Below are 21,970 nucleotides of genomic sequence, written 5' to 3'. Positions count from 1 at the left end.
GGAGAAGACCTCTCAAGACTCATACTCAAAAAACTTGAAGAGCTTAATATCCCCTTTGAAGACTGCAGAGGACAGTCATATGACAATGGGGCAAATATGAGAGGAAAAACCAAGGGAGTCCAGGCTAGACTTCTTCATTTAAACCCCAGGGCTTTATTTGTGCCATGTGGAGCACACACTGTTAATCTGGTTGTGTGTGATGCAGCAAAGAGCTCCTCAGATGCAACTAGCTACTTTGGCTACCTGCAAAAATTATTTAATCTCTTTTCTGCCTCCACTCAAAGGTGGTCGACCCTAAAAAAACATGTGGACACAACTTTGAAATCCTGGGCAGACACACGGTGGGAGAGTCGAATCAACAGTGTTGAGGTTGTAAGATTCCAGGCTGCAAAAGTGAGAGATGCTCTTTTAGAGGTGAGAGCAAGCACTGCAGATCCAGCTATTAAAATTGAAGCACAAGCCTTAGCAGAAGAGGTGGGATCATACCGGTTCTCTATTTGTACGGTGGTGTGGTATGATATCCTTAGAAAAGTTCAAACTGTGAATAAACTTCTGCAATAACAATGCATGCATCTGGATGTAGCTGTTGACACTCAAGAAGGCTGAAACCTCCCTTGTTAGCTACAGAGACACTGGGTTTGCTGATGCCCAGACATCTGCCAAAGAGATATGTGAGGAGATGAATGTGGAAGCTGCTCTAAAGCAGAAAAGACTCAGAACTACTAAAAGGCAGTTTTCCTATGAGGCCCCTGATGAACCTATTACCGATGCCTTGAAAAAAATGGAGTTTTTATTTTTCAATGTAGTTGTGAATATGGCCATTGAATCTCTGAGAGAGAGAACTGGAATGATGAGTGATGTTGCAAAGAAATTCAGTGTTCTCATAAACTTCTCTGACCTGACATCTAGTGAGCTAGAAAAGCGGGCAAAAGATTTGTATAATACACTCACATCTAGGGATCATTCTGATTTAAATTATGATGAACTGATTGTAGAGATGCAGTCATTTCCAAAACAATGGCCAAAACAAAATATGACAACATTAGACCTTCTTGTTTTTCTGGAGGAGAAAGGCCTGAAAGAGATCTATCCAAACATGTGGGTGGCATTAAGAATTGCTGTCACTACACCTGTGACTGTGGCATCTGCAGAGAGAAGCTTCCCTAAACTTAAGCTCATTAAAACATATCTAAGGTCTACTATGTCACAGGAGCGCCTAAATGGGCTGGCAATAATTAGTATTAATAGAGAAATATCCAAACAGATTTCGTGTGATGACACTATAGATGATTTTGCTGCAAGAAAGTCAAGAAGAGTCAGGTTTTAAATATGAAAAATCAGTGAAGAAAACATGTATATAATAGTTTTAGCATAGCCCTCAACATATATGCATTGAGTTCTATGGTTTTAGATTGGCAAGATTACCTTTTTCAATTTATCTTAGGTAGGATTTGCAATAAAAATGTATAATGGTGTTATTCTATTAAAATTTACAAAAATAGTTTGTATACTTTTGAGTCTATACTTTTCCTTGTTGTGTATACATATACGTGAAGATGATTTATTAATAAAGTATGTTGTTTTGTTGTGGAAATTGAGATGCTAGTTGTGTTCGAAATTGTTTATGTTATTATTTCCAACCTGGAGGGAAGGGGGGCGCCATAACGAGTTCTTGCCTGGGGTGCCTAATGAACTAGAAACGGCCCTGTGTATACCATCTGTCTCTGAGCAATTATCTCCCCCAGAGAGAAAGAAAGGGGCTTCTAGTCAATGGGGATATAAATATACCTAACATAAATTTTCCCAAATTACTGTACAAACATTTCCACATAAAAAAACAAATGTGTACAAATCAAGCAGCTCTGAGGACACATCCAGAATCTCACTCCCTCTCCATACAGTTCTTAAGTGACAAGTTTCATGCGATTATGAAAATAGGTAGTTACTCATCATACATGGAAGGTACATAGCATACTCTGGGAGATGAAAATGTACATGTATTAAAGACAGTTAAACAAACACTTTGTCTTTTTTCAATGAAAAGTGTAAGGGAGGATAATCACTTCTACACAACCCAACCTTAAAATGGGTTGACTTTGGAGTTGATGAACTGTTTCAGGCCTATGATGGCATGACATGAGAAAACTCTCCCACTTCTAGGAGAAAAGTTTTTCCTAGGTGCTTTGCCACATGAAGAAATAATCTTAACAATGCTAACCTTGACTGCAGTGTTGTAACCTTGCATTAGAGCATTGCTGCTCCCTAGGTAACTCTCTTCAGAGCAGGGACACTTCTCCCATGCCTGGCTGGGACACATTACCATATGTGATAGTAGCATGTACAGTACTATTAAGACTGATCATGCAATTGGTAAAACCTTCACAGCCAGATTTGTGCATCATGATCATACATAGTTAGTTTGGGCGGGTCTAATTGGGTAACAGTATGGCTAACTAATCTCCGGTTATGATAAGGATCTCACTATACATATTACCCAAACTATGAATTTTTAAGAGAGTTAAGTCCTCTCCTTACATACTATAACAATCACAAAATTTGTAAATCACTTTATTCCCAACGACCCCTACTTCCACAAAACCAGTACAAAATTCCTGTTTGCTCCATACCCAAATATCATGGTTCCCCCCAGTGGGTCACACCACTTAATACAACAGACGTGGGGATCAGTACAATGGGAAGAACAATCATGTAAAAAATATATATACAGTATATATAAAACCAGTGTATAACCTACACTTTTGCGAAGACTACAGGAACTACCAAGTTATGACGTACTACTTTATCTGCTCTGATCCCTTGGCCCTTTGTATTTGCTCTGGAGCTATCTCCCTCTCACAAGCTTTAATTAGATGAAAGCAGAAAACTCCCAAATTGACCTAGGGTAAATGACCAGCGACATAGCGGCCACCAATCCGAAAATGCAGCTACCTTCCTGAAAAAGTACTTGAAATTGCTGCTATGAACATCAGTCAAGAGTTGTGGCCCATCCTGGCAGCACACTGAGTCCTTTGTGTTCCTCTCGAAATAGGTAAGTGTTTTCTCCAAAATTATAAAATGGCATAATTCAAGAGCTTTTTCAGGAAGTGCCTGCATTCCGAGAGAGGTGGCCGCTACGTTGCCGTTCGGTCATTTACCCTAATGACCAAACCTATGGAAATACACTTCAATCAATATATCTGCAAAATGGATATTAAATGTATTTTACAGCATATGTATTTGCTTACCGTTCATGAAATATCAACCACATGAAGAACAAACCATTATTACAGTAATGAAAGAGACATCTCATGTGGATTAACAATTTCTGATGTCTTTATTGGTGGCTGTGGGGAACCCACTGTGACACATAGGGTAAAAAACCCCGCATGGTACAGGGGTGGACCATGTACGATCAATGTGTACAACCCCAAGAAAAGTACATTATAACGTGTCCTGACACCGGAGTAGAGGTCTTTAGCTCTGTTTCTCACCAACAAGTCGCGTCTGATGCCCATCTCCGATGTCAGGACGCCTTATAATGTACTTTTTTTGGGGTTGTACACATTGATCGTACATGGTCCACCCCTGTACCATGCGGTTTTTTACCCTACTACACATAACCTCCACATATTATGGCTTTTATTTCCATCAGTAAAGGATTTCCGGCAAGCCAACAGATTTTTCAACTAGGTAGGTGACTGTTCAACCATTCTCAAGCCTGACGGACTGTTGAGTTTTTCATGAGATAACTAGCTACTATACATGGAATATACAAAAAACAGACAATAACATACACAATCTATTGATACATAAGATAACATGATAATAGAAATTCCTAATTGAGGTCAGGAACTGGCATTCTAGGAAAGGTTAGGTCTGTTTAGCTACTGCTACACGTCTCAGTGGAACCTGTCCCTTTGTAATCGGTACACTCGCCTCGATCTTTTACTTCTGTTGTAAATGTTAAAGAAATTCAACATAAAAAAACTAAGGTTATTAAAGCGCCATCGTCCCCGCCCGAGAAACTAAGGCCACACTGATGAGCAAAGGCTAGCCTTTGTAAATACTGGGGAGTGGTGAGTTTACGCTATGAATGGTTTTGGGATCATAAATGTGAAATTAACACAACAGCTTACATCACAATCTATCCTCAGAAAAGAACCAAATTAGGTATAAATCTTCCTTAAGTATCTCCAACGAGTAGTTTATTGGCATAGCCATTACCCTGGACTTGAAAACCTGCTCTTAAAAACCATAAAGTTTATACCGTTACTAAAATTCCACCCTCTACCTTTCCAATAAAGGAGCGTCTCTGGACGAGAAAACTACCAATCATTTTACGAGTTCGTCCATCTTGAATTTTAGCTGTAGACATTGCGATTAGGCCTACTTAGCCTCAGTAATAAAATCTGACACTATAGCCTAACTTGTATTAATAATCAGTTCTCAGGGAACCATTTTAGAGAAGAGGGAGTTAACATAGTGGATACATTACCTTAATAAACTTGACGGTTTTTATTGTTACGCTTTCCTAAACTTCGTTTATCACAAAATCACAAACTTTACTTATTCTGTCAACCAATCAGAACTCAGAAGTTGTGTTGGAATAGGTTTTCCAGAACTTCGCCTTGAATACTTGCAACACACTCTCGTATTGGCTGTAAGAAATATAAAGGGAAAATACGATTCACTTCTCTGGCATAAATCTATTTAACAATAGATGTGCATTCAAGTACATCTTTAATGCTTTAATGAATAAATTTTATTTATCTAAAAAGGAATTTTATACTTTCAATTTAGGCCTTTTTATTTACTACTGCCACCTATTGTTGGCAATAAACGACAGCAATTCTTAGACTGTAAATGGAAATACAATAGTCATTTAATTCATAAATATTAAAATAAACACAATAAGTATAAATATTTTTAAAAAGTTTTATTTTATGTTATAATAACAAAGCAATACAAATTATTATAAGAGCAACACGATCTTTAAGGAATTTTTCTACAATAGTTTTGGCAATAATGAAGACGGCAGGTCTACTCCGAAGAAGAAGAAGAAGAAGAAAAAAAGAGCTTAATTACCGACCTAAAAATAATGAAAAATGACATGGAGGTATCATAATACCTCCATAGATTTATTTCAATATGCTTCATCTGGAAATAAAACCGAAAAAATAATAATTGCTATATTATGTAATCTAACCTCGAGCTTATTAAGGCTGGTTGTCCTAATTATGAAGCAGATGTCAAGTTTGTCAATAGTATTTCGCTAAAATAATTCAAGAATTATTAGAGTGTAACCTGTCCAATAGTGTTGACTACTTTGGGATTATTGAACGCTGCTAATTCAGTCTCAAACCTAAAAAAATATTGAAGGAAAGCAGCAATATATTTAATGGAAGACCGCAAGGAGAATATTTGTTAGTACTCCACACAAACAAAATACCGGACGGACCCAGGAAGCTATGGAGTCAGCCTGCAGTGTTGTCAATATAAAATTATTTTTTATAACTAAAATGTCCATACACGAATTTTAAAAATAGCTATATTCAGGAACTAGGCCTAACCCTACATAAATTAAACTTAATTTCCAACAACAATACACATACTGTGCTTTTGTCTTATTACAGAGTAATTAGTATACATAAATTGCATATTCTTGTACAGTCAACGCCAGGTTAAGAAGGGGAAAAATTAGGGAAACGGAGACCTACTTATATAATGGATGCAGTCAACTATGAAATACCATTAAATAAAAGTTTTTTTTATATATAATTTACAACATTATATCAAGTAGTACCAGCAATAAAATCTTCTTTATATATCTCCGAATAAATGTATTCTAATAGAGTATGCAGTTTATATTTAATAGTTCACATTCAGAATCCTTTTGCTTATTTTGATGCAGTTAATAAAAATCACAATGAAATAAAGCACTCCACATTTCACAGTGAATGATAATTCACTATAAGCACGTCACATTTGCATGGTGGCTTTGAAGCCAATAACGAGTCGAGACGCGGTAAGGAATCTAAATGCAGTAGATATTAGTCTAATGTAATTGAATAATTTACAAACCCCTGCCGTAATAAAAAAAAAAAAAACTTAGGTTTTTTTCTAGTTGATAATGAGGTGCAATGTTCGTAACCTTCATTAATTTACTTGTTAAAATCAAGTCAGACATTACATTTTTAACTTCATATTACGACCTGTTCTGAAATATTACTCTTTTGAAAGATAAACCGAAGCTGACTCTATACTCTGTTTTTTTTTCATCTGTCCATCCACCTGTGGTGTTTTTGTATGGTAACACTGCGTCCCGGGCTTTAGATAGTTACGCTGTGTAAGTTTTAGGTAAATAAAAGGATATCTGGGTGTACATTTGCAACTGAAAAGTGTTTTAGTAATTTACTGTATGTGAAGTACACCGTTAATATTCGAAATAGGATATTATTATAATCGTTGAATGTAAGCTGAATGTAACTATCTAAAGCCCGGGATGCAGTGTTACCATACAAAAACACCACAGGTGGATGGACAGATGGAAAAAAACAGAGTATAGTTATATTGAGAAGAACTATTCCTGAATATCACTCTGAATGTGCTAGTTTTCTTTAATATATATTATTTTTTTTATCAAATTATCGATAGTTTCTGCAGAGAATGTTTAATATCACAATCCAGCATTGCTATATACTGTATGAACTTAATTTCATTTAACGAATTACCAAATATATTAATTAATGAAGTATATCATACCACTTACGAAAGAATGGGTAAGTGCCAACAATTGTGTGACAGGCAACTCCCTTGATTGTCAGCCAACATTCCCTACATTTAAGTTACCTCCCTACGGTTAGCAACACTGCTGCCTCCATGACATCATGGTTGGGTCTCCATGACATGCAAGGCTCTATTGTATCATTGTTAAAAAATATCGATAAAAATAAAAAAAACTTTTTTCCACAATTACTACAAAGATAAAATATGATTATTAACAATATATTATTAATGATAGTCTGTGTGACACTGTCATCAAAATATGGTAACTTACCATGGAAGACACGATTTGCATTCTGGCAATACGTAAAGATGGAGGCGTTTGTTGGTGAAGAAGGAACAGAAATGACACCAACGTTTTATTACATGACATTTTGTTATTCATATAAACCACGTAATTGTAATTAAAATTTAATCAAGGATACTATCTAAAATTTTCAGACGTTTAAAAACTCACTGAAGAGCGTGACGATTTTCAGTTTTACTAAAATTGTCTTCCACTGGGGACTGTAACATTGACTATTCTGATTGCAAAAACCCCCCAAGATTTAAAGAAAAAATTTGTTCTTTACAGACATATCCTTAAGTTTACTATAACCAAACTAATATCAAGTGTTTTCTTTAACATCTCACTGTGATGAACGTTACACAATCTGCAAACAATTATACTGTACTTGGTCGAAATTCCATACATGTTATTCTTGAAAAACAAACCCCAAATTTTTTGTTGTCTGAATGAACAAGAATGGTAAAATATGACTACAAAAATTACATACTTTGAAGCTTTATCATTTTCCACACAAATTATGAATTTGGAAATAGCAAAACAATTAAGTTCAAAACGAAATTACAATTCTCGATCGTCCGAAAGGAGGTTGACAGCCAATAAGATGAAGCCAAAGGTGGATTTAATGTTCAATTTTCATTCTGATGGTAGAAAAAAAAAAAAAAACGAAGACAAGCCTCTATTAGAAGGGAACCCATACTTTAAAAAATATATTGGCTATCAGTTCATATACAGAAATATGGAAAATGCATTCGTTCTAAATAAAATATGGAATATATCTCCTGAAGTAATATAAAAAAAAAAACTCATGCATACTCATATGAATTCAATTTGGCCTTACTTAAAAGTTCCACTGGCTCTGATAAATAGCCAAATAACTTTCCCCCATATGCTCAAAGAATTACTGTGCCCTAGCGCCCTCCGAATGAAGACAGGGTTCTTCCAAATTATCACCATGTAAACGTACTACCAATATTTCATTTCTTGTCAGTACAATGGAAAAATAAATAAGAAAATTCACAGTCATAAGCAACATTGCATTACGGTGTCGGCATCCAGCCAAGCAGAAATTCACAGAAGGATGTAAATTACACAAATAAACTGAAGATAATTAACGATTATCATCAGTAATTATCATAGTATTTATATTAACCACCATAGAAAAAAACAGGCAGCATTTCAGTGCATCAGAGTTGCCGTTAAACTAACGTTTACTGATTATTTCCATTCGGACGCCAATTACCTGAAATTTGATTAAGTTCTACTGTTTCTGAAGTGTTACCATATTTTATTCGAGCATTCTGTAAACGAACTGATGACTGTCACGTCTCCAGGAATTACAGAAAATGCATTCTAAGGCCATCTATTGGTCGCTCACGGAAACATCAAAGGAATGCTTCTTCGATATTGAGATACTATTATGTCGTTTTCCTCAGACAGCATGCAAAATCCAGCATGAGTAAAAACTGTAATAAATGTAAAAAACAAATGAAATTTATAAACAAACGAGCTAAATTCACAACACTTTCTGACCAAAATTAGCTCACATACTAGAGAATAAGTACACGATCTCCAGTTTGGCAATACATAACAAAAATGGAGTCCATGGCTGCGGAGGAACGGTGCTGCCACAATAAGGAACTTTTATATTATATTGTCTTTAACGAAGCGGATTATAAAGTTAAGTTTATCTAAAAGATAATCAAATCTAGATTCATCAGGACTTTTTAAAAAAATATTAAACGGGACAATAAAACTATTTTTTACTTATTTTCCGTCTCTCGAAGATTTTATTGCTGGCTCCACTAATAAGCAAACAGCCGCCTAATTTGAATACGAGGGTTTTTTTTTTTTCGTTAAAGAAAACGTTAAGATTCGCTGTAACTAAATAAACCCCAAATGTTTCCCGTCAACTATAGTGATGGACTGAAGCCATTGAAAAGCAAACACGCTTCGATTTAAATGATCATGCTATACAAACGCTTCTTCAGGTACAATAATCTAAACTCACAAGTGACAACATCACTACTACAATGCCTAAAATTATTTAGAACAGCTCTTTCTAGAAGAATGTAAGTTACTATAAAACTTAACGAAAGATAATTAAAGAACATTAGGAGTAATCATTATAATTTCATATCGATCACCTTAAAAAAAACCTAGGCAATATTAAAGTGCATTGTAGTTGCCGTTAACTTAGTGCCACAGACAGAATTATTAGTGAAATAAACCACGCTGCCTTTAATTATCAACAAACCCTTATGAAAAACGAGAGAGGCTTTAATTAAAACTAACGCGCTATTTGTGCTCACGAAGCCAGTGTGATGGTAATTGCTACATAGCAAAGGAAGTTAAAGGAAAGGAGAACGCATTTTCGAGAAGTTCGGCAGTAGGAGGCTTTCACGCCCGTGTTGGAGGCGCCTGTCTTCACGGTTGTTCTGGAATCGTCGGGCGTGTTGTGGAGCGCAAAAACGCGCCAATGTTACGTGAGAAACGCCGCGATTTTCTGATGCAATACCTCGTCTAGATTTATCTAAGAATGTCTAGAAACCTCGGGAGTCTGTGACGCTCGCCATAGGCTCCGCCCCCAGGATGCCGTATAAATACGACGGAAGAAGTAGCAGCGGGAGGAGGAGATATAGAGAATGATCGTAGAAGGAAGAGATTGTAAAAGAGAGAGATCACCAGTTAGTAAGAGCCACCGATCCGATTATCAGCGAGAGATCAGCAGCAGTGATCGTCAGAGAGAGACGAGAGACGAAAGAACCGACGAAGCATCAATCAAAAGAAGAGTTGTTCGAGAGTTGGTTGGATATTGGTCTAGTCGTCTTCAGGTGTGGACGGCCGAGTTGTCTCTACGTTGAGCAGACTTCGGAGAAGAAAAGGGGGGAATTCCTGTCTTACGAATAGACTATTTTATGCAATACGGAGTCAAGAGGATGTCAGCAATTGCCGCTCTACTTTTATGAAGCCACCTCTTCGAAGTGCCAAACTGATTAGCATTTGTTGTTGTGTTAAGCCAACACTTGTTGGCACGGGCCTTTCCCTTGTTCGGACCGTAGGTGATCTGAAAAGATTATTTAGGTACATGGTTAGTTTTTTTTGAGATTGGAAATATCTTTATAGATGTAGATATAATAAGAGGAGCAGCCATCATTAGAAGTTTGATGGAATGTAATGCTCTCGAACATCAGAGAAGCGGTGCAGATGGCGTTGTCCAACCCTTCGTCTCTGCGGGAGAATTTCAGTTGTAGGTAAAGTTTTCACAGACTAATAGTGAACGAAATAGTGCCTTAAAATTGCCACATAATCGTATTCGAATTGACTCACTGTTTCCCCCAGTTCATGCAGTAAGTTTCTGTCTTTTTATGTAAATAGGAGATACCATTCTGCATTTACCTTTGTTAGTAAGCTTGTAAATAAACCGTTGTTGTGTTAGTGTTTCTTTCTTTATTCGTATCCCCAGTTTCAACTGTTTGTGTTGATATATTATTTTTTTTTTTATTTCATATCGAACCAAGCGGACCTCTCTCAGAGGCCGTAACATTGTGTCGACCCTTTCCAGGATATTTCGACGCCGTAACATTGTCTCTGAGATTTCAGAGTCCGTAACAGCCAGATAACTTCCAAGCAATCACTTTCTTCTATTTCCACCGCGGTCCCAAATTGCTGTGGGCAAGCATCCAGTCACCGAATTGATGATAGTCACGTGAAGTCTCCGTGAATTACTGAGAGAGATATCTGAGGCCATCTGTTGGTGATTATCAGAAACATCAAGTTAATGCTCCATTAACATTGACGAACTATTGTCTCCTTATTACTAAGCACAATATAAAATCCGATATTCATATATACTTAAATAAATTAAAAAATAATTTTCATTAGTAAAGAGACTAGCAAAATTCATGCGTAATAGTAGACAGGATTAAGTAATTTACTCAAGATCAATCGCCCTCCATTATGGCAATACTGAAAAAACGGCGCCCAGGTTGATGAGGACAGTCATACCACAATAAAAGACACTTATATTATTCTGTTTTTTATCAGAGTCAAGTATAAGGTAAAGTTTGTCAAATACTTTATGAGGTTTAAGTTAAGCACTACTCTTTTAAAGATATAAAGCTGGGCAAAAAAGATTTGTTTTGGCTTTATACCCGTCTCTCGAAGATTTTAATGTTGGCTGTTCTGTCCAGCAAGCAGCCGCCAAATTTGATAAGGAAGGGCTTTTTCGTTAAGGAAAACGTTAATTTCACTGTAACTAAATTAACGCCAAAGGTTTATCTTAAACTTGCGATAAACTGGAATCAACCAAAAGCAAACAATTCCACGATTACACCACTATACAAAAGCTACTTCAGGTACAAATGCTGTAAGATAAACACACTGCTTCTCAAATTCCTCAGTTAGGTCACTTTATATTTGAGGCCTTCACAGTACGATGGGTCTACCGCAATTTTTCTAAAAAAAAAAAAAAAAAAAAAAACGCCAGAAATCACATTTGAAAATTAGCAATTTTCAAACAGCGGTATATCAAGTCATTTTTAAAGATATTTTTGTGATTTTTGTAGCATTGTGAAGCAATGGTGCTGCATTTTTTTTGTGGAAAAAAATAAAACAAAATATGATATCACGAGTTAATTTTTGACGAACGGTTACGCCTGCACTTTGTCTGTCATCTTGTAGTATCTCACCTATGAACTTTGCACAGAGTAAGGCAACCATTTTTCCTATACTTGTTGAAAAATTAAGGTCGCTCTTGTTTGCAAGAAATCATCCTGTTGTATATACGTTGCTGCAATCTTGCCTAACGTGCTCGTGGTGGGGGGAGGGGGGGGGGGGGGGCGGCGCTTCAATGTACGGAAGGCAAGTGTTGTAAGATGTCAAAACCGTCTTGCCATCGATTCAGCATTAATATTTAGTCCCCTTCTTGGAATGAAGGTTTTCAGATAAAGAAATACCTCTCACGATTCATTATGTTCAAAACCTCACATTTCTGCTAACTTTCTCATATCTCCCAGCCATCAAGGTTGACAGGATACAGCAAAAATCAAAATTCGTTTCGTTTTTAAATGCTAAGCAAAAGTTGCACAACCTACGCAAAGTACGTCATGTCTTATGACATCAAAGGCATTCTAAACCTTAAGGCAAAAGTGTAAACGTATCCTGATAACAAGGTCAGGTATGGAAACAGAGCAACCTATCAATTTCAAACTCGAAAGACCAGTACTAATTATTGTCAATCAAAAGCTAAAAAATCTTGTTAACCCAGAGAAAAAACCATCGAATCTAATTTATTCTTATAAAATGGATATAGTTTATAATACTTAGATTTTTGTTTTGCTCAATAAACTACTCCCAAGTAAATTTCTCTTCTTAATGACTAAAGCTTATTTGCAATTTACGATGTAAATGCTGCCACGACTCGGAAAAAGTTAGTGCTACCGAGAAAAGCGTAACAACATTACCGCGGACAATTTATGATAACGAGCTGCATTAGGAGAGAGAGAGAGAGAGAGAGAGGATTATTTCTGAGTACACACATACGTATATATACTACATATATATATATATATATATATATATATATATATATATATATATATATATATATATATATATACTATATCTATATCTATATCTATCTATCTATATATAATATATATATATATATATATATATATATATATATATATATATAGATAAGTAGTATAAATACGCATGTGTGTGTGTGTGTACTCAGAAATAATCCTATCCCTCTCTCTCTCTCTCTCTCTCTCATAATTATTATTATAGTACCTTTTCCGGCATATCTCAGGACAGTGTTGCCAACGAAGGGTCTCAAGTAGTTCTCAGAAAAGGGAAGCTTGAGTGGCTCTATATTGTGCCTCTTTATCTCTTCTATACATATAAATATATATATATGTATAGAAGAGATAAGGAGACACAATATAGAGCAACTCAAAATTCCCTTTTCGGAGACCACCTGAGACCTTTCGTTGGCAACACTGTCCTGAGATACGCCGGAAAAGGCACAATATAATATAATAATAATAAAAATTAAATAGAGACAAAAATGTAGGAACAATACAGTACACAAAGTTAAGATACACGGTATAAGATGTTATAATAATAAACAACTACAGTATAACGAAGCAGTTGCTTAGAAGAACGGTAGTAATTAACATAATAATAACATACTGTTAGCTTCCGTAAGAGGCCATAGGCAGATATTAGGATGTCAGTATACTATTAATCATTTGCAGTTTACAAAGACGCAAGCAGTAATTGAATGCCCAGGTCAGCTAGAAGGGCGCCTAATAAAGTGCTCTAAGCAACTCTATTAACGAATTTCAATTCACCATGCTTCACAGTTACTTGAACAATCGCAGAATAATGATGATGAAATGGTTTTTGAATGTTTGTTGTTTAGTCATGAGAGATGAGAAGGTTCTAAAAGAGATTATAATGTGGAATATCTGTTGTAAACTATTGTTATTCTTATAAATATAGTCTAAGATGCGAGCTGTAAATATTATGTTTATATAATATTCTCTTCAACATTGTTTCATTTAACAGGTAAGTGACTCCGGAGGAAATACAACACAAAGGTAACTGCCATATATATATATTTTTACGTATTTAGCTGGCCTTGAGAGAGGCTATATACGTAAACGGAAATAATTGAAGGAAGACCAGTTGAAATTAATTGAACTTGCCGTAAAACTGATTATTATTGATAATTTCTTAGAGGGAAAGGTCGCCAGAAAACTCAGCTTGTTACTTTACAGCTATTTATTTACAAAAAGGCCCGTGCTGGCCTGGAGAAAAGGTAAATGATGGCTCCAACTGGAGTACTTCAAGCTGGTTTTCATAAACTTTTGTAATGCACACTTGCGGGCAGAGAGACGGCACGTGACTCATGGAATCTGGAAAAGAATCCCAGATTAAACAAGATAACAGGAAAAAATTACTTCTTGTTTTGATTAATTAATTCTCTAACACTGGGGAGAAAGAACTTTTAATGTTTCACTGAGGTATGCAATGACTTCCTTGGTCTGGGACGATCACACAAGGGGAAGCATGCGGCCATGAGGCAGTGAGAGGGAACAAAAGGATGAATTTCTTTTGGGGCTGGAAATTGAATTGGGAAAACGAGGATCACATAGATAATAGGTGATAAGGGACTGGCAATATGCTGTTTCACAAGACGTACCTGGATGTCGTGTTCAGTGGCTCTTTGTAGAAAAGCATGGCCTCTTTGTCTTGGGCCTGGGTATCTTGGCGCACCACTCACGCCCTAGATAGGCCTAACAGGAAGGCAGGTAGTTGGACATCTGTCCGAGATCACGTCTCGCAGCCGACTGAGACAGAATTCAGGTGGTTTGCTTGGGGGTTGGGATTCAGCTTAACCCCCACGAGCGAGGCAAATCCTGGAAAACAAGCATACAGCCAGTAGAGGGGTCACAGGAAAGAGAGCTTAAGATATAGGTCTAAGAATTACCAATCTGCCTACATCCTTTTCTTTTGAGATACGTCCCTAAAACTGACAAAAGACACTTTCCCCCAACTGGGGAACTCCCTATCTCTAGCTGGCGGGTTTTGGGTTTCCCGCGTTTACTAAAATCAGCTGATATTCTAAGAAATGGCTGCCGTTTTCCAAATTAAATTAATTTTATTAATTGAGGGGTGGATAAACGATCTATAAACGTCACAATATATATATATATATATATATATATATATATATATATATATATATATATATATATATAACTGAATCACGATAATACTGAATATGATGAATATATGAATAAAGACAAAATCTAAGAAGGAAAGTGAAACAATGGAGCATCGCTGCAAGTCCTTTCGACTTTTTAGTTAAAGGATGGGAAGTCGAAAGGCCTTGCAGCGATGTTCCATTGTTTCACTTTCCTTTGTGGATTTTGTCTTTATTATAAATATAATATATATATATATAGATATATATAAATATATTTATATATATTGTTGGGTTGTCGATGAACCCATATACAATAAATACTCCACAATATTAAGCGGTTCTTACAACTACACAGAAGGCTCACATACATAATGCGCCACTCACCTCTGTCTTGCAAGCATTCACGCTCTCCCTGGATAATAATACCTATTACCTATCTCTGCCAATACCTTTTCCACATTACCTAGCCAAGCCATTGAATAAGTATGTCTTCCTCCAGTTTTTCTTTAAAATATACAAATTATACTCTTTTCACAAAATTATCGCCGTCCATTCTTTCCACATGGCTGAATCATCTCTACATACCCTGATTTGTCCTTTCACCTAGGATAAACTTTTAAAGGTTTCTTCCTTTCACCTTCTTTCTCACTCTGTCTTATGTTCGTATGTATCATATACTACTTTAAACACTTCATCTTAACAGTTTCAACCTATTTACTTTTTCATTTCACCTCAAAAAAAAAGCTTAACAATATTTTCACAGTCATTTCTAGTCTCATCCAAACCTTTTGCACTCACTCCGCTGCCTTTCCAGATTACAGAGTCTATGAATGGCTTATTCTTCTATCATTCTGCCTTCATCATTTACGTTTACTCCCAAATACTTATAATATAAATCAATTGCTCCAATCTTCCACTACCCACGATAACATTCATTGCTCAAACTACTGTAGACAGTAGGTACTTTCAGTTACACCCACACACATACGTACAAAAAATTAGTTACACAGAACGTGGCGTAATTATATCAGCCGACATATTTTTTGATCAAGAAAGGTGAAAGGAAGCAAGAGTACAAACAAGACTTTTCGTGGATCTTATTTCACCGTCACACAGGTATGAAAAGATGGAAATAAAGCTAATGAAAGTTCTGTCCATAAGTAAAACCCTTCGTCTTCGTTTGCACCTTAAAAAAAGTTTATATTCATGCACACACACACACACACACACACACACACACACACACACACACATATATATATATATATAATATATATATATATATATATAATATTAATTTATAAAATATCTATATATATATATATAGATATATATAATATCATATATAATATATATATACTATTATATATATATATATTGTACGATAGTCACTTGCAAAAAGGCTAATTTCTAATGCACTGCTTTGCTTGCTGAAGCAAGAAACTATGCAAACAAAAGCCAAGGCAACAGCGAGTCAGGGACTAAATAAAGAAGAGAGAGAGAGAGAGAGAGAGAGAGAGAGAGGAGAGAGAGAGGAGGGAACCACTCTGTTACATGAAAGGACTAAGAGTCTCTCAAGTTGAGAACTTCACTTCAGAGGACTTTGAACTCTGGTGGTCGAGGATGCACCGACCTGAATGCAGGTAAGCATACACAAGCGGCGCGCCCTTGGAAGTGTTTCGGGCTTGTACTGCGCAATCCGTTTGTCTTTTTAGTCCGTTTGTCTGTCTATCTATCTGTCTGTCAGACTGTCTTTCTTCCTGTCTGCTTGTCTGTCTCGTTGCTGCTGTTGGGTAATGTTTCGTAAGAGCCATAATCTTCTTTTGGTAAGACTACCATTCTTCGTCTTCTTCTTTCTTTATCAATTACGAATACATCGGACTGCGATCGCCTCTTATGGTCGGCAGAGGTCTCCTGCTTGAATATAAAGCACACGAGGACACTGTGCTAATAATAACTGCGTAACAGAGAAGCGGATTTGCTTCGTCATTCAAACGGTGCATCTTCTTAAATCCTGACTGAAATATGTTTTCATTATTCATTCACCCAGATTTATTTACCTGTCGCCTTTTCCTATGACTTGTTCCTCTCTGAAGGTTGGTTTTCCTTTGGGGACCATCTTGAGCTTCAATAAATATGGTCTGTTGGCTGAAGATTAAAGAAAGAAAGAAAAAAATACGTTTTCGCTTACTCGGGAAGTAAGCCTACAGACTACTTGTTGGTGTTGTTCTTATTCTTGTTGGAAGGGGTAGGAAACCGAAAAACGTCTGAAAAAGCTGTTTCGCGTTGAGTTAAAGATACGGGAATTTTTGGGTAGCACATTTATGATTTATTTATTAGAATGAAAATGTAAAAATAAATAATTTGCATGTTGAACAGTACAGAACAATTATTTCTAATAAAATATAGCGTATTTATCTTACCTTTCGTTGGTGAAACAACGGTCTATTTGACCGTATATTTTAGCATGCACCTCGAGTAGGCTGGAGTCGGATCATGCCTTGTTCTGAAAAGAATTGGCCTCTTGTGGAATAAAATTTTGACTTGGAAAAGAGCCTTTGTGTCACAAATTATGAAATACTATTTTTACTGAAATAATGACTGCATTAAGTTTTCATCATCCATTAAATTTTAGGTGAATCTGAATTTACTGTCATTATCATTATCATTATTATCGTGCATTTTTTCACTCGGAACAACCCTAATTGGTATTTACTTACTTGGAAAGGTTCTTCACTCAAAACAAAAACAGAATGAGTAACCCAACTGCTAATAAAGCGCCTCAGTGTCGTGATCGGTAAGGTCTTGGCCTGCCACTTCGGTGGCCGCGAGTTCGATTCTCGGGCATTCTACTGAGGTGTTAGAGATGTGTATTTCTGGTGATAGAAGTTCAATCTCGACGTGGTTCGAAAGTCACGTAAAGCCGTTGGTTCCGTTGCTGAATAACCACTGGTTCCATGCAACGTAAAAAAAATCATATAAAAAACCAACTGCTATAGTAGATTCACATCAACCGTGCATTTGGTATCTAGGCCAGTCCCTTACGGCGCTCCTGATTGGCTGTTGATAATCCAATCACAGGGCAGGAAGCTCCCAGTCTCTCTCGAGAGTTCACATAGGCAGGATGTATGTTTCATCTCTCCTGAGGGATACTTTTGAAAGAAGTATCCCTCAAGAGAGGTGGAACACATCCTACCTATGCGAACTCTCGAGAGAGACTGAGTTTCCATCCCTGCGATTGGCTTATCAACAGCCAATCAGGAGCGTCGTAAGGGACTGGCCTAGGCATCAAATGCACGGTTGATGTGAATCTACTATAGTAAGGAAGGTCAGCAGGATATTACCTCTGGATGAGCAGAATTCCTATGACTAGGCCTAGGGCACCTTGGCTCGGCGTCAGCCTAGACTTCCACAGTCCACTACTTTCAAGTTTGTCAGAGGCTCCTAACTTTGCTATCGGGTGTTAGCTGGGACCCAGTAATGTTGGGCGTGAAGACACAAGGCGTGATCCGACATTCAGCTTTTTCTGGACGTATGCAAGTTTTGAACCTCATGCATAAGTTGTAAACATTATATTCCTAACTTTTAACGTAAATTAAAACGTGCTAAAGTTTACCATCAAATAGAGCCTTGTTTCAACAGCGAAAATTAAAATAAATACGCTATATCTTATTAGAAATAATTTTTCTATACTGTTTAACACGCACCTTGTTTATTTTTAACATTTTCATTCTAATAAATAAATCATAAATATTCCACCCTAAAATTCCTGTAGCTATCTTTAACTCAACAAAAAACACATTTTTCAGCCCTTTTTAGGTTCTTCCACAGACCTTTCCTAACCCCCAAACAACGGCAACAACAACAAAGCAGTCTTTAGGCTTACTCCTAGAGTAAATGAAAACAAAAATTTGATGATGTAAAGAGACGGTTAGAGGTATTCGAACTATCTATCTTGGCTGAGACGGAAGACGATGCACGGGCGATCATGAACGTGTTGCAATACAGCAAAGGCCAACTACCTACTATGGTATTTAACAAGAAAATCAGTGAAAAAGTCCCAGAAACGTCAATTCTTTCGAACATCCATTTTACATAATCAAGAGAAATAGGTTAGCAATGTCCTCCAAAATATTGAAATCTCTCCTTGTCTCCTTTCCCCTATTCTTACTAACTTGAATTTAATGCTTTCCTTAGGCCTAGGCTACATAGGCACTACGCTGCGTGCTGTCTCGTCATTAAAAATAAATCTCCTTGTCTCCTTTCCCCTATTCTGACTGACTTTCTTCCTTATCTTACCTTGAATTTAATGAATTCTTAGGCCTAGGCTACATAGGCACTACGCTGCGCGCTGTCTCGTCATTAAAATTAAAAGATAGAAAATGCAATTTCCTGCTAAGCACATTACCTTCATCAGAGTAATGCAAAGTATAATGTAAACTAAAACAAGAGTGCTTGCTATATATTCCGGTACTTGAGTAACTGGGTATACGAAACTTGTGAATTCTGAGCGTGAAAACAAGCGCCGAGTTGTAGCACTTATATCAAAAGTGGAACACTTCATCGCTGAAATGTAAATTAAAGGCAAACATTGCGTGCGTACGTCTGTCCGAACAGCAACATGCTGGATTGGAAGTATTTCATAGTTTAGTTTAGATGCGTTAGTTCTGGTATACAATTGTAGCTTTGCTGAGAGAGAGAGAGAGAGAGAGAGAGAGAGAGAGCTAACTGAATTTAGTTGTGTTAATGCTTGAAAGCGAGTGCAACATTTCAGAGAGAGAATTTGGTGCCTTGATGCTACTAGGGGGGAGAGACAGAGAGAGAGCTAGAGAATTCATTTGTGTTAATACAAAAGGGCTAGAGCACCATTTGAGAGAGAGAGAGAGAGAATTCATTTGTGTTAATACAAGAGGGCTAGAGCACCATTTGAAGAAAGAGAGAGAGAGAGAGACATTGTGTAATTTCGGCAGTCATATCGGTTGAGAAAAAAAAAGCGAGGGCGGACTCACAAACACACACATAGATGCATTATTTACCAGGTCGATGTAATCTTCCTTAACGAGCTGTTTATTATAACCTACAAACGGTTACGTAATCTATCTCTGCCTCGTTAAGCGTCATTACGGCGATTTTAGGCCGATAGCTCTATATTTATTCAATTATTTATGCATGGTAGCGTGTTTTTTTTTTTTTTTTTTACTGAACGTATTAAAAAAAGTAATTCTGGAGGTTCACGTGCAATTTAATTAATTACCGGTCTCAATTGCGGTAAATGACGAGCTCTCATTGCATCTTGACCAAACCAAACTAAACATGCAAGCTCTATATCCGTCATTACTAGGCCTAAGATTTGGACTATTCTGCTCTATGCTGCATAAATACACCGCAGTTATTTCTCTGTCCATTTAATACTAATAATATCACTGATAAAATACATACCTATAAATCATTACAATTACTAATTATACTAATTACGGTGATGAGGACGCCCACACGCGGAAAAGGCCTAAACACAACTTGGCAACCGCGAATGTTCAGTGAGATGGGGTTGGGTAGGGTAGGGTAGCGGGTATGGCTGGGTAGGGGAGGGGAGAAAGTGGGGGGGGAGGGATAATTAATGCATTCCTTTCAAATTAAAATGCGTAACAAGATTTTGGAAACGCTGGGCAGAATTTATTGGTATGTTTTTTTTCTTCTTTTTTTTTTTAATATCAATAAATTCAGTTACAATGATATATGCTTACACACCCACGCACCAGAGCCGTATAGTATATACGGTTCTGCCACGCACGTACACGCGGACGGACACACACACTTAAGTATGCATACTATGTACGTGTGTGTGCGTATTTGCACAACTCATTTTTCCGATTTAATTTTCACTTAACTTTATGTTAATGAATTGTCGACACAGAATTTTATTTTTTAACGAGTGTTTTTTGGTACTAGCTGCACCCAGAACAACCGTGCCGTTGTCGTTTCAAATTCACTAAACACTAATGTCTTTGAAATGCATATGATCGGTGTATATATCTGGACCACCTCTGCTCTTTGTGAGCGAATCTCTTTGATCTCCATGTTAAGTCTGTGTGTGTGTATCTTGATTGATGTATGTAAATTAGTCTGTGTTTGTATCCATATACATGGCATGCGTATAAGAGTATACATGGCATGCGTATAAGCGTAAGAGTGTGGAAGAAAGTTAAATGTAGGAGTGGAAAAGTCAAGTATATATTAGGGGGTAGGCCGAGTTGGGTAGACCCTTAAAGAGTTAAAAATAAGGGTGGGGGGGGGGAGGAATGTCAGTAAGCTATAGTGTTCGGCATATTTGTTTGGCATTACTTATCCGCATTATGTGAGAAGTATTGCTAATAGCTGATGCCTATTTGATTTCATAACTTCGCCTCAGATGCTTTTTATTTCCTTGTCAATTAATTTGAATGATAGAAAAAATAGATTTATTATTATTATTATTATTCCCAGCTATAGCCCATTTTTATATGGGGTCGCCGTTGTGAATGATTCGTCTCCATCGATACCTTTCCTGTGCATCGTTCTCATTAATACCTTTTAATACCATATCTTCCCCTACAAAATCACGCCATCTCTTTCTTGGTCTTCCCTTCTCCCTTCTACCCCGCACTTCCATTTCCATCGTATGTTTTCCAACATGATGTTCCTCTCTTCGTATTATTATCATTATTATTATTCAAAATACGCATGCTGGAACAAGGCAGAAATGTCGCTAAATTTCTAAGAAATAAGGGAAAATATAACCTAACATTTTAGCATTATGATACAGATGATCAATACCTGACTATACACAAAACACTCTGCTAACGGTTTTATGCTCTTAGAAAACGTCAACTGAAAAATGAGAAAATAGTAGTATCTCAATGACAAATGTTTCAATTCCTAAATCCACAAGATTATTCATAGTACGAAAAAAAAAATGAAAGGTAGAGACATTTACATGATTCAGTGAAGGGAAAATTTGTTCAGGCTTTATTGGGACGCTCAGCGTTTTAAGAATCACTTTTGAAAAGCCACGATAAGAATATTTTTATTCCAGGAGGATAATTTCGAATGACCTGGACTGGAAAGTCTGGCGAAGTTGATGGAACAGAGGCATGTTTGAATTAAATATGCCTTAGCCATCTGGCTGATATCTGTAAGATTTT

At 36.7% G+C, this 21,970-nt stretch overlaps 1 long non-coding RNA gene across 3 annotated transcripts in view; it reads right to left on the bottom strand.

Annotated features, from left to right (window-relative positions):
- LOC135207483 (uncharacterized) overlaps positions 1–19,332 on the bottom strand; it is a 38,225-nt gene extending 18,893 nt beyond the window's left edge. The window contains exons 1-2 of one of the 3 annotated variants that reach the window (XR_010312978.1): positions 19,198–19,332; positions 4,496–4,658 (exon numbers count right to left, since the gene is read on the bottom strand). This is a non-coding gene — a long non-coding RNA (uncharacterized LOC135207483). The remainder of the gene's footprint in view (positions 1–4,495; positions 4,659–19,197) is intronic. The other 2 variants (XR_010312975.1, XR_010312976.1) reach the window with 2 other exon arrangements.
- Between the last annotated feature and the right edge of the window lie 2,638 nt (positions 19,333–21,970).

This window comes from Macrobrachium nipponense, chromosome 11, assembly GCF_015104395.2.
Source record: "Macrobrachium nipponense isolate FS-2020 chromosome 11, ASM1510439v2, whole genome shotgun sequence".
In the NCBI taxonomy this organism is placed as follows: domain Eukaryota; kingdom Metazoa; phylum Arthropoda; class Malacostraca; order Decapoda; family Palaemonidae; genus Macrobrachium; species Macrobrachium nipponense.
Note: the sequence above shows the minus strand (reverse complement) of the source record. Positions and strands in the feature narration are given on the sequence as shown.